Genomic DNA, 14,749 nt, shown 5'->3' with positions numbered 1-14,749 from the left:
AAAGTGCTAAAAATGTGAGTAACAGTTGATTTAAGAGAACAATACGTGACTGTTTCAGAGCTCACTGTGTTTCTTCTTTGGTGTAGTGATGGAAAACATGTAAAGGGGTCAGGGCAGAGGTTTGTGATGGTAATTGTTTGTTGGTTTAATGCTTAGTGAGCTGTATTTACTTCCCACACAACATTGGTTAATTATGTCCTCCAACTGAAGGCTGAGCTGATTACCACATGACAACCAGACTTATACTTCCTCTCTTGTCATTAACATGGAGTGACGCACTCGCCTTTGTCTCACTTTGGCCAGAGATAATTGTGCAACAGAAATTACCTCAGCTAGAAATGAAAGAAGCCAATGAGAAAACAGAGGGAGAAATAAGAGCAGTTTATCTTCTGGCAGATGATACTTTTGAATATGCTCAGAAGGAATAAACATTTCCCAGAATGGAGCCTGTAACCATGGTTGTGTCTTAAATAAACACGTTGAGCATAGACGTCTGGATTCCTCACACATTAAACAGACAGCAGTCTGTGATAAGCACAGGCTTCCATTGTTATTAATTTGTTATTTCTCCTCTGTTTGGTTCCTGGCTGGATTATCATGTTGAACACACAGTCCAAATTCCACTGTAAACATTAGCAATTAATCTTCTCACCGGCTGTCTCCCCTCAAATGACTGTTTTACATAAAGCTGATCAAATTAAGTTGTTTGCAGTGGCCAGAGCCTGTTGTCACTTTGTCTGGAAATGCAGCAATATTCATTTGTGGAGGGATGGCTGTGCATTTCTTTGTTACAGTAACTACCCATCATCCATCTCTTCGGTGTCTCATGTGTAGTCGACACTCTCAGTAGGAGCTCTGAACCCAAATGGGTGTGCACAACAGAAAACAGCCGGTGTGATTTCTGTTGGAGTAATCCTTTAATTGCTTCATGGCAAAATGTCTATACCATATTAAGTAATTCAATACAGCCAGTTAATGGAAAGGCAGGGAGAGACATCATGTTTTGCATAAAACCTTTAAAGCCAGCGCTTCCCAACGTGGTCTGCCTCTCTCATTTTGATCACATTGACATATTCACATCCGAGGTAATCCCCCAATCTATTCCAGAGCTGAAATGAAGATGATCAGAGTCTCTGAGAGGGCGAGGGCATGTTTCTACACAAAACCACTGCTGCAGTCACATCATGTTTACAGAAAAGTCTCTTTTGTTGGACTGCATAAGATATAATTACTTGAGAAAAGCACCAAGTAAGAACCAGGTCAGGGCTGAAATTTACACATCTGCCATGTTTTTTCTTTCACATGAAAGTAAATACACGTTTTAATTGTGTTTTCATGTTGCACACATTTATTTTATAAAGTGCTCTGATTTATAATAGTGTTATTGACATGGGTGAGGTTTACATGTGAGAATTAAAGCCATCATGAGGAGATCCTAGCTTGAAACAGACTGAATTTAATGTGTTCACACCAGATGTGAGTAAAATCATTTGCGAAAATTAATTACAAGTCCGTGTAAAGATGCAAGTAGATACAAGTTTGCCTCCTTCGATACGAATTTGTGCTGTGTTCACCTGCAGTTGGCTTGTGTAGTGATGGCCAATCAGCGGGGAGATCCTCCTGTGACATATTTGTACTTTTATATAGTACCCATGTGGGAGTATGCATACTCCTGCTTTGTCTGGAAATGTAAAGTATCAGAGCATCCCTAATGTTTTATGCAACTTCTCTCCCAACTTCTAAGTCAATGGATGTGGCACTCTTAATGTTACAATGTTACAGACACTTTTATCCAAAGTTAAGGACCTGACTGAGATTCAAACCATCAATCTCCCAGATCAAAATCAGCAGGGTACCCACTGAGCTATCCAGTATCTCAGCAGGCAGCTGAGAGGAAGATCACAAGAGGAGGGTGGAACTTTCTTCCAAGTGGGGAGGGCCAACTGAAACAGGGGGTGGTGCTTACTCCCCATGTGACATCATATGGGTAAAATCTGAGAACGGCTTGTTTCAGCACACATTTTCTGAAAGGTAGAGAAAGAGAGGGTGGAAGGGAATGGATTTTCCTGTATTTGAGGGGATTGTAGACAGGCCAGGGGCACATATTTTTGTTAGAAAAGCCTGAAAAAGTGACTTTTGCATAATATATCCCCTTCAAGATGTAGTTATTGAAAACAGCTCTTCAGCTGAAATAACGCTGTTTACGGCTTATTCCCCTCTGATTTCTGTCACTTATCCTTTCTTCCTTTGGACCGACTGACTCGCGCTGTGACTTCACATGCATATTCTTTACAGCCCGCCACCAGGAGAGGGTACAGGTGTCTGTGCAAACGCAAACTATGTAGGGGTCAGCCTATCGAACCATACCAAACCATACTCAAACAGGACTGCCTGATGTAAACGCGGCTTTAGGTCTTTTACTTTCAGTAAGTGACTGCTGGGTAAGGTATGCTGTGATTTTTAGACTAACCCAGATTTATATCAAAGTTGTTATGTGTCTTTGCGTGCTCTCCACCATCATTATAGACAACATCAGCATTGTAAAGTGATGACATATCACTAAAATATCTGAACAGCTTGGCTTTGTTCGATGCTTTTATGACCATTGAACTTCCTTTAGATCACATTAACTAGAACGACTGAAATTTAACAGACACTGGAATAGAATGGCTTCAGTGCATGCCGGGCTGATTTAAGTAAAATTTGTAATGGTCTCTTGGGTTGGTTTCACATCAGGGACCTGGGCCCAGATCCAAGTATACTTGACCCCAAAGTCCTGTTCATCTGATCGGTGGGAACAAAAGCGTACCAGCATGAGTCTGCTTGAAGACGTGGTCTAGGGGACAATTCATGTGGACTCAGGCACGGTATACTCGAGAGATTTGAACACAGCTGTGCACGAGTACAGGGTATTCATCTGTTAGTAGAGATGTAAAGGCAACTCTAACCAACTCCTGTCTTTTTAAAATCCATCAAATCACGTAGCATGGACTGACTTCATCTTTACAGCTGCTTAGTAGATGTGGAAATAAGGAGAATGTTGATGTAAGAGTTTTAAAAAATAATGAAACTGGTCATAGCAGCCTGCAGGATGGACTCAATTGTCCTGCGTGGAACATAAACAAGTGTTGACCCGAGTTGCTGTTGTGGTCTCTTCTTCTATCTTCTTGCAAACCGACTACTCTACCGAACAGACTGCATACGCTGTGCTTAGACATGGAACCATGTTGCTAATGTGAACACAGACCTGCAGGAGAGATGTGCCTCAGGACTGCATGAAAAAATCATGCCTAATGTGAAAAAGCCCTTATTTTTTCCCTAATCGGAACATTCCACATATGTGTAATATCACGAATTAACTAGATTTTTGTGACACATTTTGGAATATTGTAAAACGTGAATACACCAACAGCTGTTTTTACATGTACTGAAAAATCTTTCACATAGTGATTTAAAGGCTCCTTCTGATGGCCTCAAGTTTTTTTCTTGAATACATTAGGACATCAGGAACCCTAACAACTCACACCTTGGTTAGTATCTTTTCCCATCAGCCGCTCTCTGAGAATGACTGACAAAAACAAAGAATCTGTGGGCGGGGCATCTTTAAAAGCGTCTGACCTGCATCTGCATTGCAAACCCCGTCATGTCATAATGAAAGTTTTGACAGTATTCAAAGCGGACATGATGGAAAGCAGTAAACCATGAATGCTGTTTGAAGATGTGTAATGCTCTCCAGGGAGGAAGCTGTCTTAGTGGTGGACCTTTCTCTGCTCACATCATTCAGAGGCACCGATGGGCCTGGGTGTTCTGGAATCATCAGCTTTACAAATGTATGTGTGTGCTGTGCATAATGAGCTCCAATTAAATATGTACTTCTTTCTTCACTTAACATAGAGAGCTCTGTTTCTCTTGCATCATGGGAGGATGGATGAAAAGCTGTGGAAAACGCTTTCATTCTCTCTGTAGAGTACATTGGTGTGAATGATCATTTTTAGCCCAGATTCTTCCAGGAACGAGTTTAAAGTGTTTGCTTGAATTGGAGGAGAAATTATAAACACATTACAATAGCATGTTTGATCATGACCTAAAAAGAAATGAGCAGAGAAGGCTGACAAAGGTTTGTTGACACCATTTAACTGCTGGCTTTTTAAATGTCCATTGTCAAGGCCAATGTGTGACCATTGGCCGCGCTGATCTCCATGAGAAACAAGCTTAGAATCAAGGTCCACCCGAGCTTTTTCAATAATGGAGCTCCTCCAGCTATGCAGAATGAGAAGTCTCAGGGGTCGGAGCTTTAGCCACTCTGTTCCAAAGCGAAGGTCAGAAGGGTTGACTCGGGTTTAGACTCCAACAAAAGACACAGATGCAGAGATCGGGACTCATGGTTGGGATGGATTTCTGAAGAGGGTTCAGTGTGTATGTTATTGTGCCTGATCAACTGGGAAGACAAAATGGTCAGTGTTTCCTTCTATACAGAAAAAAAACAAGCAAGTTAAAAGAGCAACATAAGAGTCAGAGGGGATTTATTGACAGATAAAACCAGTCAAAGTTTGTGCACGATATTGGAGTCCTGATGATTCCAGACGAGTAGCAATGGGGATCGAAACGGACCCAGTTCTGTGTTTCTGAAAAACCCGAAAATCAATAATGCTTCAGCTTATCAATACTGTTATCAAGTCTCCCAGGCTCTATGATGTAACATCATTTTAAGATATAACTGGTGTAAAAAAACATCAGTTCTTGCAAGGGAAACAAAAAACTAAAAGCACATCAATATTGTGCATCAGGTTATACCAGAATTTGGTTCCTTCAGCTGTCGGCTTGAGGAAAAAGACTCTGTCTGTGCTGGGAGTAATAGGCACTCATATCACTCTCTTCAGCTGCTTCAGGACAGTTTTCTTCTTCAGCTGCTCAGATCAATGCTGAAAAGTGCTCCAAAACTATGTAGCAAGTCCTGCTTGTTAAAAAATTTTAATCCAGTGTAGAAATCTGTGGTGGAATTGGCAAAATTGAAGTTAATGAGCAAACTTAACAAGCTGAAAGACAAAATATGATGCTTTCAGGTAACCTCAGTAAATTAGACGACTGTATTCTGTATGTTATGATGTATTCAAATGTCATAAAAATGGGAAAATTTAGTTTTTGACGAGAAACTTCAATAAATAGAATTGTGAATATGAGGAATGTGTTTGTATTTGAGGGAAATAAAATCTATGTGACAGACTGAATTATAGTTTTAGTGGTATCAAGTGGTGTAAGGACTCAGATCAATAAGGAGTATCACTAAGGGTATCAATATCAATAAAAATAACGATACCCATGACATGCGGCAAAAGGCCACAGACTGGATTCAAACCCGGGCCGCCAGCACACATGGGTGCGCGCCTTAAACCACTCGACCATTGGAGCACCCATACATTTTTTCAACAATTGTTTCATCTTTTAAACCAATTTTTTTTTTACCCATTTTTCCACTTAACCGCTTTTGGCAACTTTTCTGCCGATTATTCCCCTTGTATGCCACTCTTTAACACATTTTCACTACTTTGCCAGGCTATTTTTGCCATATTTTTTCCACTTTTAACCAATTTTTGATACTTTTTGCCCCTTTTTGCCTCTTTAACTCAATTATTGCCAATCTTAACCCCTTTTCATTACTTTTTTGCACTTTTTTTTGCAGTTTTTAACCAATTTTTTTTAGACTTTTTGTCCCTTCTTTCATCTTTTACCAATTTTTACCACATTTTAACCTCTTTTCACTTCTTTCTCTGCAGGGTTTGGTCCCCTTGTGCCACTCCACAACCCATTTTGCTTCTCATCACCCATTTTGCTGCTCTCTAACCCCTTTTCACCACTTTATCTGTCCATTTTTGCAACACTTCTGCCAACCTTGACCCTTGTTTTAAAATATCTAATAATTATGACTGACAGGTACATTTCTGTAAAAACAGATCAAATGTTAAGTCAATCTAAAACTATTTTAATATTAATTGTTTTCGGGATGGTTTTAACAGCTGCAGACAATTAAAGCCAAAGGATACCCCTAAAACCACAACATCATCTTTTCCCCTTTTTCTGAATTTAATGATCTTTCGGGGTCCAGACAGGAAGCTTTGGGGCCGCTAGTTGATAATCAGTGGTTTAGAGCTATGGAGCAGGGCCTCAATGGATGTAAGGGTATTGCAATGCCATCAGACCTGTTTTCTTTCATTCATTGTGAAGCCAAAGGTTTTCAGTAGGATGACTTTTCTGATATCACTCCTCTTAACTTGCTTTTTGTGGTCTTTAACATGTACAGTTTCCATCACTGTCAAAAACAGTGGCCCAAACTGACTGATCAGAGCCTCTGTGGTCTGCTTGTGATGTCTGAGGAGTTACAAAGCATTGATACACACCTGGCTTAGCCTTCAAGTACATAAGCAGATATTTCCTATCTTTTTGACTAATTCAGTAAGTAAAGCTAAAATAGGAAGCTAGATTATCAATGGTCTGACATTTTTTAATGAATACAAGCTATAGGAGTGAAGATACTTGGTGCAGGGCCTGCATGGCTTCTATTCTAAAACATCTGCAGTAGAGTTGGCAGTGTTTGCTAATCTCACAGCATCAAGAAACCGATGCCAACTGATTAGCTAACAATCTAACCTTTACCACTGAGGGATGAAACCCCTCTACTCTCTTTTATTGGGTCGGGCATGTTTCAAGCTTTCAAGGCAGCATGTTTTCCCAATGAATTCATCCATTCCTCTTCATTGTAACTGTACCTAATGCTCACCCAAAAGCTCCTGATGTGCTGATTTTTTCTGTCTTGCACAATTTTTGTAGCTTAAAGGTAAAGATCTCAATCTGCAGCAGGATGAGTAAGGAGCGGGAAGGCCAAGAAGACAATGGATACAGGCCAGGGGACAGGGATCTCATATTTAGCTCGTGATTGCACTCAGGGTAGACAATAAGTAAGATTCATTAGGTCATTTTTTACTTGCGTCTGCCAAGATCTGGAATGAAATGTTAAATGTTTCATGGGCTAAGAAAAGGGCAGAATTTGTCTTTGTGTTTGCCGTCGGAGAGAGAGGGAGCAAGGAGGGAACAGGAAGATATAGAACAATGAAAATCAAGAGGGAAAAACAGAATAAGGGTGAAACTGCAAAAGGAAGAGAGAGTCTAGGAAAGAAGATAGAAAAAGAAAGGAAGGAGTGAAGAGGAGGAGTAAATGGGTAAGGGGGGGAGTGGGAAGGAGGGAGCGCGGCTGGGTGTTTTGGGCTGTCTGATGGATGAGGGTGTAGCGGGGTTGGTGGGGGCGGTGTCTCCTGAATGATGATGGCCTAATATCATCATCCCCCTGTCAGGCCTAATAGGCTTTCCTTGGTAGAAATCACTCACACAGAGCCGCCATAATGCCCAGGCCCCTGACAGCATCATCCATCCACTCAAGCCAAGCGAACGTCTCCAAACTAATAAGGAAATATATGGTTCAAGGAGATCTGAAAAATTAAACAGGTAGCTTATGAACAATTTGTTTCACAGGGATGTTTATTATATTTATCGAATGTTGTAGCGGTTCAGGGTGTCTCTCTCTCTCTCTCTCTCTCTCTCTCTCTTTCTCTCTGCATTGGAGACACTGGCTCTGAGCATGATTTGCTGACAAGGCAGGTCTGTAAAGTACGGAATAAACACCGTCTTCTCTACCTCAGGGCTGGCCTTGTCCTCCAGTATCACCCGGCCTTACTTTTGTCACTCCTAAGCAAGACAGAGCCGCTCCATCTTCTTCTATATTTTCCACTGCTGTTGAATTAACAATATGCACAAGCAAAGAAGGGTCATTATCACTTGGAATAAAAATACTTTTTTTTGAATCCTTAATCCACTGATCTAACAGTCTATTGTTCTCATCTTCTAAAATATTCTAAATTTAGCAGCAGAGCTTTGCAGGAGTCACCCATTCCTTGTTTTTCCTTCGCTGCGAGCCTATCTGCAGTACACCTGTCATTGCTTTCCCTCATGCAATGGCTGATCACAGCACACTTTAAACATGCTTACTCTCCTCTTATCTCTCCCCATACCCTACCGATCCTGCTATCTCCAATCTCAGCTTTAATCATGTGACACCTTCTCAGCAACAACATCCCCTCCTCCTCCTCCTCCTCCTCCTCCTCCTCCTCCTCCTCCTCCACCACCGCCAGCATCCACAAGAGAGAACTGCCGCCATCAATAACGAAGAGAACTTTTTCAAAGTCTGCTCTTAAAAGCCCTCGTCCCATCAAAATGGTCAGATTTCATTATCGATTGCGTGCTATGAAAGAGAGACTCTATCACACATTAGGCAATCATTGTTTAGGCTCTACTTTGAGAAGCTATACATACATCACAAGTCCTCCACTGTTTTCCTTATGCATACATAAGCTAATGATTTGAATACTCTTCACTCTTCCTGACAGTCAATATTTGAAGTTAGATGGGGGGGAGTGGTGCATTCAAAAACATACATATATTTCTAGAGTTATACTTTGGATGCAAGGATGTTCTGCACTTTTATCACTCAGTCAAAGGACAGGAAGCCATCAGATATGTTGTGAAGCCTATTATTGTGCATCTTTTTTGTCCTTCTCCCATTTTAGACATTTGGTTTACATCACTTTATGGTTTTATTACCAATTTGTCCACTATTTAATGCATATTTTGTATCATGGTCTATGTAATGACAAAAATGTGGGAAAAAAGATCATCATATTTCAGTCATTTCCAAAGTGATATAATCACATTCCTTTTTTTTTGTTGTTGAGCAGTCTCATTTTTTTTTGTAAAATAAAAGAGGCATCAGATCATTACATAAATGATAATTGATTTATAAAGCGCTTCTCATAAAAACTCAAAGACACTGTACAGTGCAGGAAAAAGATTCAAAAACTTGAGGCTGGAACATCCATCCATCCATCTGTCCATTTTCGTCCGCTAATCCGGGGTCCAGTCACGGTGGTAGCAGGCCAAGCAAGTCAACCCAGACATCTCCTTTCCCGGTACCATTTTCCAGCCCCTCCTGGCGTTCCCAGGCCAGATGAGATATATGATCCCTCCAGCGAGTTCTGGGTCTGCCCCGGGGTCTCCTTCTGCTTGGATATGCCTGGAAAACCTCCATAGGGAGGTGACCAGGATGCATCCTAATCAGATGCCCAAACCACCTCAACTGGCTCCTTTCAACGCGAAGGAGCAGTGGCTCTACTTTAGGATCCTTCCGGAAACTGAGAGCTCTGCCTTCTGGCTCAGCTCCCTCTTCACTACAACAGTAGAGTACAGCACATGGGTGTAGCACGGGGGGGGGGTACTGATTACCTGGGCCCACTGGAGGGAGGGACCCTTGAGAAGCCTGCAATGAAAATTGTGTTTTTATTTAATTTTTTATAGTTATTAGTGTCATTATTGAATCAAAAGCATTTGTTAGCATTTGTAAATTTGTATAGAAAGAAAGAAAATACCTTGGGCCCCCACTACTCCCTTAAAAATGTCCAGATGGTATAGTCCAGTGCTGCAAAATAGTATAAGTAAATTTAATTTAACCATGGTAAAAATCTTGCTCTTACATTGGGAAATTATGGTTCAGAAATATATTTTGATGCACAGATATTTGTAAAAATGATGCAACATTTGTTGCTTGGCTAACTGGTTAAGGGGGGCCCTGTGTATTTTTCTTTCTAGGGGCCCAAAATCTCCAGCTACGCCCCTGGTACAGCATCTGCAGTACTGCAGATGTTGCACCTATCCGCCTGTCCATCTTGCGGCCCCTTCTACCCTCACGCATGAACAAGACCTTAAAGTACTTGAACTCCTTCACTTGGGGAAAAGACACTCTCCCATTTCCAAGCCTAAAAAATCACTATAAAGATTCAAACAAATTTGAAAGAGGTTAGAAGTTGATTTTCTTTGCATCGAGTAATTGATTCATTAGTAGTGTTTGTTTTCTATTAAAGAAACAGTTGCTGCAAACAGACCTGACCTTTTAGTCCCTGAAGCTGCTATTGCTGTTTAATACTCTCTTTTAACTTCTCCCATGATTAAGAATGTGCTTTTTAAAAATCATTTTCAGCATTGTAACGAGTCCTGTATTCAAAATATCGGTATCTATGAAACGATCCTGCCTCTATGAATAAGTTATTAAATTAATCTGTTTTGTTACGTTTATGTGTTGTTTTTGATGACAGTGTGAATATGTTGTATGGCTGCTTTTACATATTTGGATGGTATATTTTTTGGCTTAGTAGCTGCTAGCTTCAAGGTAATAAAAATAGTTTATTTTGGACACTTTCAGTGCCATGCAATTGTTTTTCTTTATTCAGACTCCTTATTTGTCAATGTCCACAAAAGCAGGATATCCTTTGATTTAAGAAGCTTGATCATCTTTAGCTTTGTTGGAAAATCACTGATAAAATTGTAAAAGTGCTTATGAAAGAAACTGTAAATCTTTAGTTTTTCCATCAAGTAATGAATAAAGTGTCACAGCTTGGTAGTTTTTGTTGCCTAACATATTAACTGCTTCCAGTAAGACATGGCCTTAGGTCCGTGAACAGCCAGCCCCCTTACTTTTGGTTAACTTTTTTTTTCTAATGAACTTGTGTATATTCAGCTGCATCTCAATTGTGGTCAGCTTTAATGCTGACATACACTCATCCACAGCCCTGTTATCATTGTACACGTGGCAAACAGTCCACCCTCCATACGCCCCCTCTCCAGTTGTTGCTTGGACCTGTAGCACGAAGGGTGTGTGTTAATAAGAGAGGGCTTTGGTGAGGTGCGTCGTGAGGCCATTGTGGTCTCCACGCTTGCTGGTTTTCTTTGTGCCGTGAAAGCCCGGTGATACAGTAACAGCCAGAGGCAGAAAGGAGCTGTCTGTCGTCGCGGTGGCTGGTAACACTTGTTTCACCCACCCTTCCAGGGGGCTGTGGAGAATAGAGGAGAGGCAGCTGGTAGGCTTAACAGGAAATGCAGTGGTAACAGTGTCAACAGCTGCCCTCATGGCCACGCAGGCCAAACAGGCGGCAACAACGGGCCATATGAAAAGCTACGTGTTTGTATAGCTGGGGGGATTTTGGTTCATACTGTATCTCTGTGTAATGCTGCATTTCCAAATAAGGGCCTTTGTGTGTTTTCTCATTAGAGCTTTATACTCTGAGCTTAGTCATTTCACAGGTGATGACAACATGAACACCAGTGAATGTTGAGTAAACAAGACAAAAACAACAGCTGAAGGGGAGCAGACCTCGGCTGAAGTGACAGAGACTGCTGTTTTATAGCATTATAAAGCAACTGGAACCACAAATCAACAATGGTGACTGTCTTTTTGTTTAATTTAGGGTATTGTGTACATCATAGTTTCCACAGCGTCTCTGTCTGTTTTATGGTGTTATGTGGGAAATGCGACACACATAGTCCCAAAGGCATCAGCAGGAGCTGCAGACATGCATTAGTGAGGGGGCTTCAGTTGGAGATTCAATGTCTTGGTCAAAAACCTCCTTTGCAGTTCTCTATGAGTGAACTGGAACCTCTTCAGCAATCAGTCACAACTTTCATATTTTGGTCTATATTGGGATTTGAACCAGCAACCCTGCAGTTCCCAACTTAAGTCCCTTCTGACTGATATTCTGGGTATTGATTGTCATGTACATTACTTAAACATTCCTGGTATTCAGTTTCAAATAAGCATAGTTAAGCTTGACTTTTTATGCCATTGATTGGTTGTGCATCACTCTGTTGCCTAACAGTAAAAGGGTTCCTGGTTTGAATCCCTGTGCATGCATGGGTCTTCTCCAACTGCCTCCCATGGACCACAGATGTTCATTCTGTTAACCAATGACTTAATTGTGCGTAGGCATGAATGAAGGTGTGACTGCTTTCTTTGTCTCTGTATTTTAGCCTGGTGACCAGGGTGTCCCTACCTCATACCTGATGACAGCAAGGATCAGCTCCATCCCTCTGCAACCCCAAACAGGATGAGCAGTATAGATAATAGAAGGATGGACAGATACCATTGATTACCCAGGTGAGTCATGTGAATAGGCTCATTTACTTATTTATAAAACACACTGAATTAGACCACACTATTCAACATATCAGCAACAAATGCCGACATAAAAATGCCAGAGTTAGCAGAAAAATGCCTTTATCTGTAGTAACAGGTGCTTACCGTAGTATCTGGTGTATAAGCTGCACTTTTAATACCAATCTTTTCATCTAAAAGAAATTCAAAACAAATGACAAACAAAGTGATTGAAATCTATCAGTCTGGAAAAGGTTACAAAGCCATTTCTAAGGCTTTGGGACTCCAGCAAACTGCGGTCAGAGCCATTATCCACAAGTGGAGAAAACTAGGAACAGAGGTGAACCTTCCTAGGAGTGGCTGGCCAACCAAAATGACTCCAAGAGCAAAAAGGACGATTTATTTAGGAGGTCCCAAAAAAAACAGAACAACATCCAAACAACTGCAGGCCTCACTGGCTTCAATTAAGGTCAGAGTTCATGACTCAACCATAAGACAGACACTGGGCTAAAATGGCATCCATGGGAGAGTTCCAAGGCAAAAATCACTGCTTTACCCAAAAGTACACAAAGGCTCGTCTCACTTTTGCCAAGAAACATCTTGATGATGTTTTGGAGAAATATTCTGTGGACTGACAAGACAAAAGTTGAACTTTTTGGAAAGTGTGCAGCTTGTTACATCTGGCGTAAAAATAACACAGCATTTGATAAAAAGAACATCATGGAAACAGTCAAACATGGTGGTGGCAGTGTGATGGGCTGGGGCTGCTTTGCTCTTTCAGGACCTAGACCACCTGCTGTGACTGACGGAACCATGAATTTGCTGTCTACCAGAAAATCCTGAAGGCGAATGTCCAGCCATCAGTTCGTGCTCTCAAGGTCAAGTGCTCTTGGGTTATGCAGCAGGACAATGACCTGAAACATACCAGCAAGTCCACCTCTAAATGGCTCCAAAAAAAATAAAAATACGTTTTTGAAGTGGCCAAGTCAAAGTCCAGACTTAAATTCAATTGAGATGCTGTGGTGTGACCTTAAATGGGCAGTTCATGCTGCAAAACCTTCAAATATGGCTGAGTTAAAACAATTTTGCAAAGAGGAGTGGGCCAGATTCCTCCACAGCAATATGAAAGACTCATCACCAGTTATCACAAACGCCTGATTTTAGTTATTGTTGCCAAGGGAGGCACAACCAGATATCAGGTTCAGGGGACAATTACTTTTTCACATAGGGCCAGATAGGATGAATTTTTTTTTCCTTTAATAAATCATCATTTGGAAACTGCATTTTAACTTTACTTTGGTTGTCTTTGTGAAATATGAAAATTGGTTTGATTATCGGAAACATTTACGTGTGATAAATATGCAAAACAATCAGGAATCAGAAAGGGGGAATATATTTTTTCATGGCACAACAAAGATCAAACAGGTGGGGTTTCGAGCCACTTTTATCTGCTTTTTGTCCTCACTAGGTCATAACTGTTCAATCAAAGAAAACTGGACAAATTCTGTTGGTGTGACCATTACTCCTGAGTGCTATTTTGACTGGAAACACTGATTAGCATTGACACTAATGGGCCGTCCACATGGAGATGAGTTTTGACAATACCCAGATGTTCTTTTATTGTATTGACTTTTCATCCACACGGATCAGGTGTTCAGGGAGCCCTGTAAACGTTTTTTTGAAAGCAAGTCCCTGAGTGAACAAATACACATACGTCACCCTTGCGTCTCCATGTATAAAAGTCTAGCACATCTTTTCTGAAACAGTGACATCTTAGCCCCTTTAAGTCACATGCTCTAACCCCGCCAACAATAACAATAATGGCAGATTACATGATTGTGTTCATGCAGCAGAAGCTACTGAGCTTATTATGGCTCTTACAGCAAAATCTCCTGCCTCTCTACTACCACTGTGAGCAGCAAATGGTCATGGAGAACAGCATACACCACATGCTCTTAGATCCACCATGCAGGGCAACCAGAAGGGCAGACAGGAGAAAGTTTTGTTTGCTCCACAGTCTTCTCTGTTTTTGTTTTATTTCTGTGGCAGTGTTACCGTATCACTTACTTGCCTGGCATATAGTACAGCGTTTTCAGTCATTTTTACTGGTTTGGTGCTCATGCAGACATTTGTTGAAATGATGCCATATTCACGGAAAACTTCTGCAAAAAACAGACTGTTTTTGTCTGTGTGTGGACAAGGCCTACTTATATATACTTAGTATATGCAGACTTCCAACTCTGACACAATGATGAAAACATCTGAGTACTCATCATTTAGTGACTGATTGCATTGATATTTCCATTTTGCAGTGCCAAAAGCCAAGCATTGCTGTCAAAAACTAGGGTAAGTTTTAATTGATTTTGATTGGAACCCATAGCGGACTATGTTCCCTGGTATTTTTAGGTCACAAAAAGCATAATTCACAGTTTTGTCTCCAATCGTTTGAATCCGCTATCCAGTAAGTGTGTTGTAATGAATTTAGAAAATATGTGAAAACCTGATTTTCAATCTCAGAGTAGATAAAAGCAGTGGTATAAAAAACTAACAAAATCACTCCTTAAGAGATTACCAGTTAACTTCATTGTTTATTCAAGCAAGCATGAAAGACATTCCTTTCTTTAATTCAAGTGTAGTTGACTGAATTTGGAATCCTACTATTCAGGCTTTCTTATGTATTTGCATGCTTTAGTTTGTGTAAAGTAAAGATAAGCAGCAGGAAAA

The 14,749-nt window shown here is 40.8% G+C and overlaps 1 protein-coding gene across 1 annotated transcript in view; it reads left to right on the top strand.

The window, feature by feature from the left end:
• meis2a (Meis homeobox 2a) overlaps positions 1-14,749 on the top strand; it is a 275,413-nt gene that overhangs the window by 70,731 nt on the left and 189,933 nt on the right. The window contains exon 2 of the mRNA XM_041812277.1: positions 11,902-12,028. The gene's annotated coding sequence lies outside the window, so the exon portion shown is untranslated. The remainder of the gene's footprint in view (positions 1-11,901; positions 12,029-14,749) is intronic.

Source organism: Cheilinus undulatus, linkage group 18 (genome assembly GCF_018320785.1).
Source record: "Cheilinus undulatus linkage group 18, ASM1832078v1, whole genome shotgun sequence".
In the NCBI taxonomy this organism is placed as follows: domain Eukaryota; kingdom Metazoa; phylum Chordata; class Actinopteri; order Labriformes; family Labridae; genus Cheilinus; species Cheilinus undulatus.
Note: the sequence above shows the minus strand (reverse complement) of the source record. Positions and strands in the feature narration are given on the sequence as shown.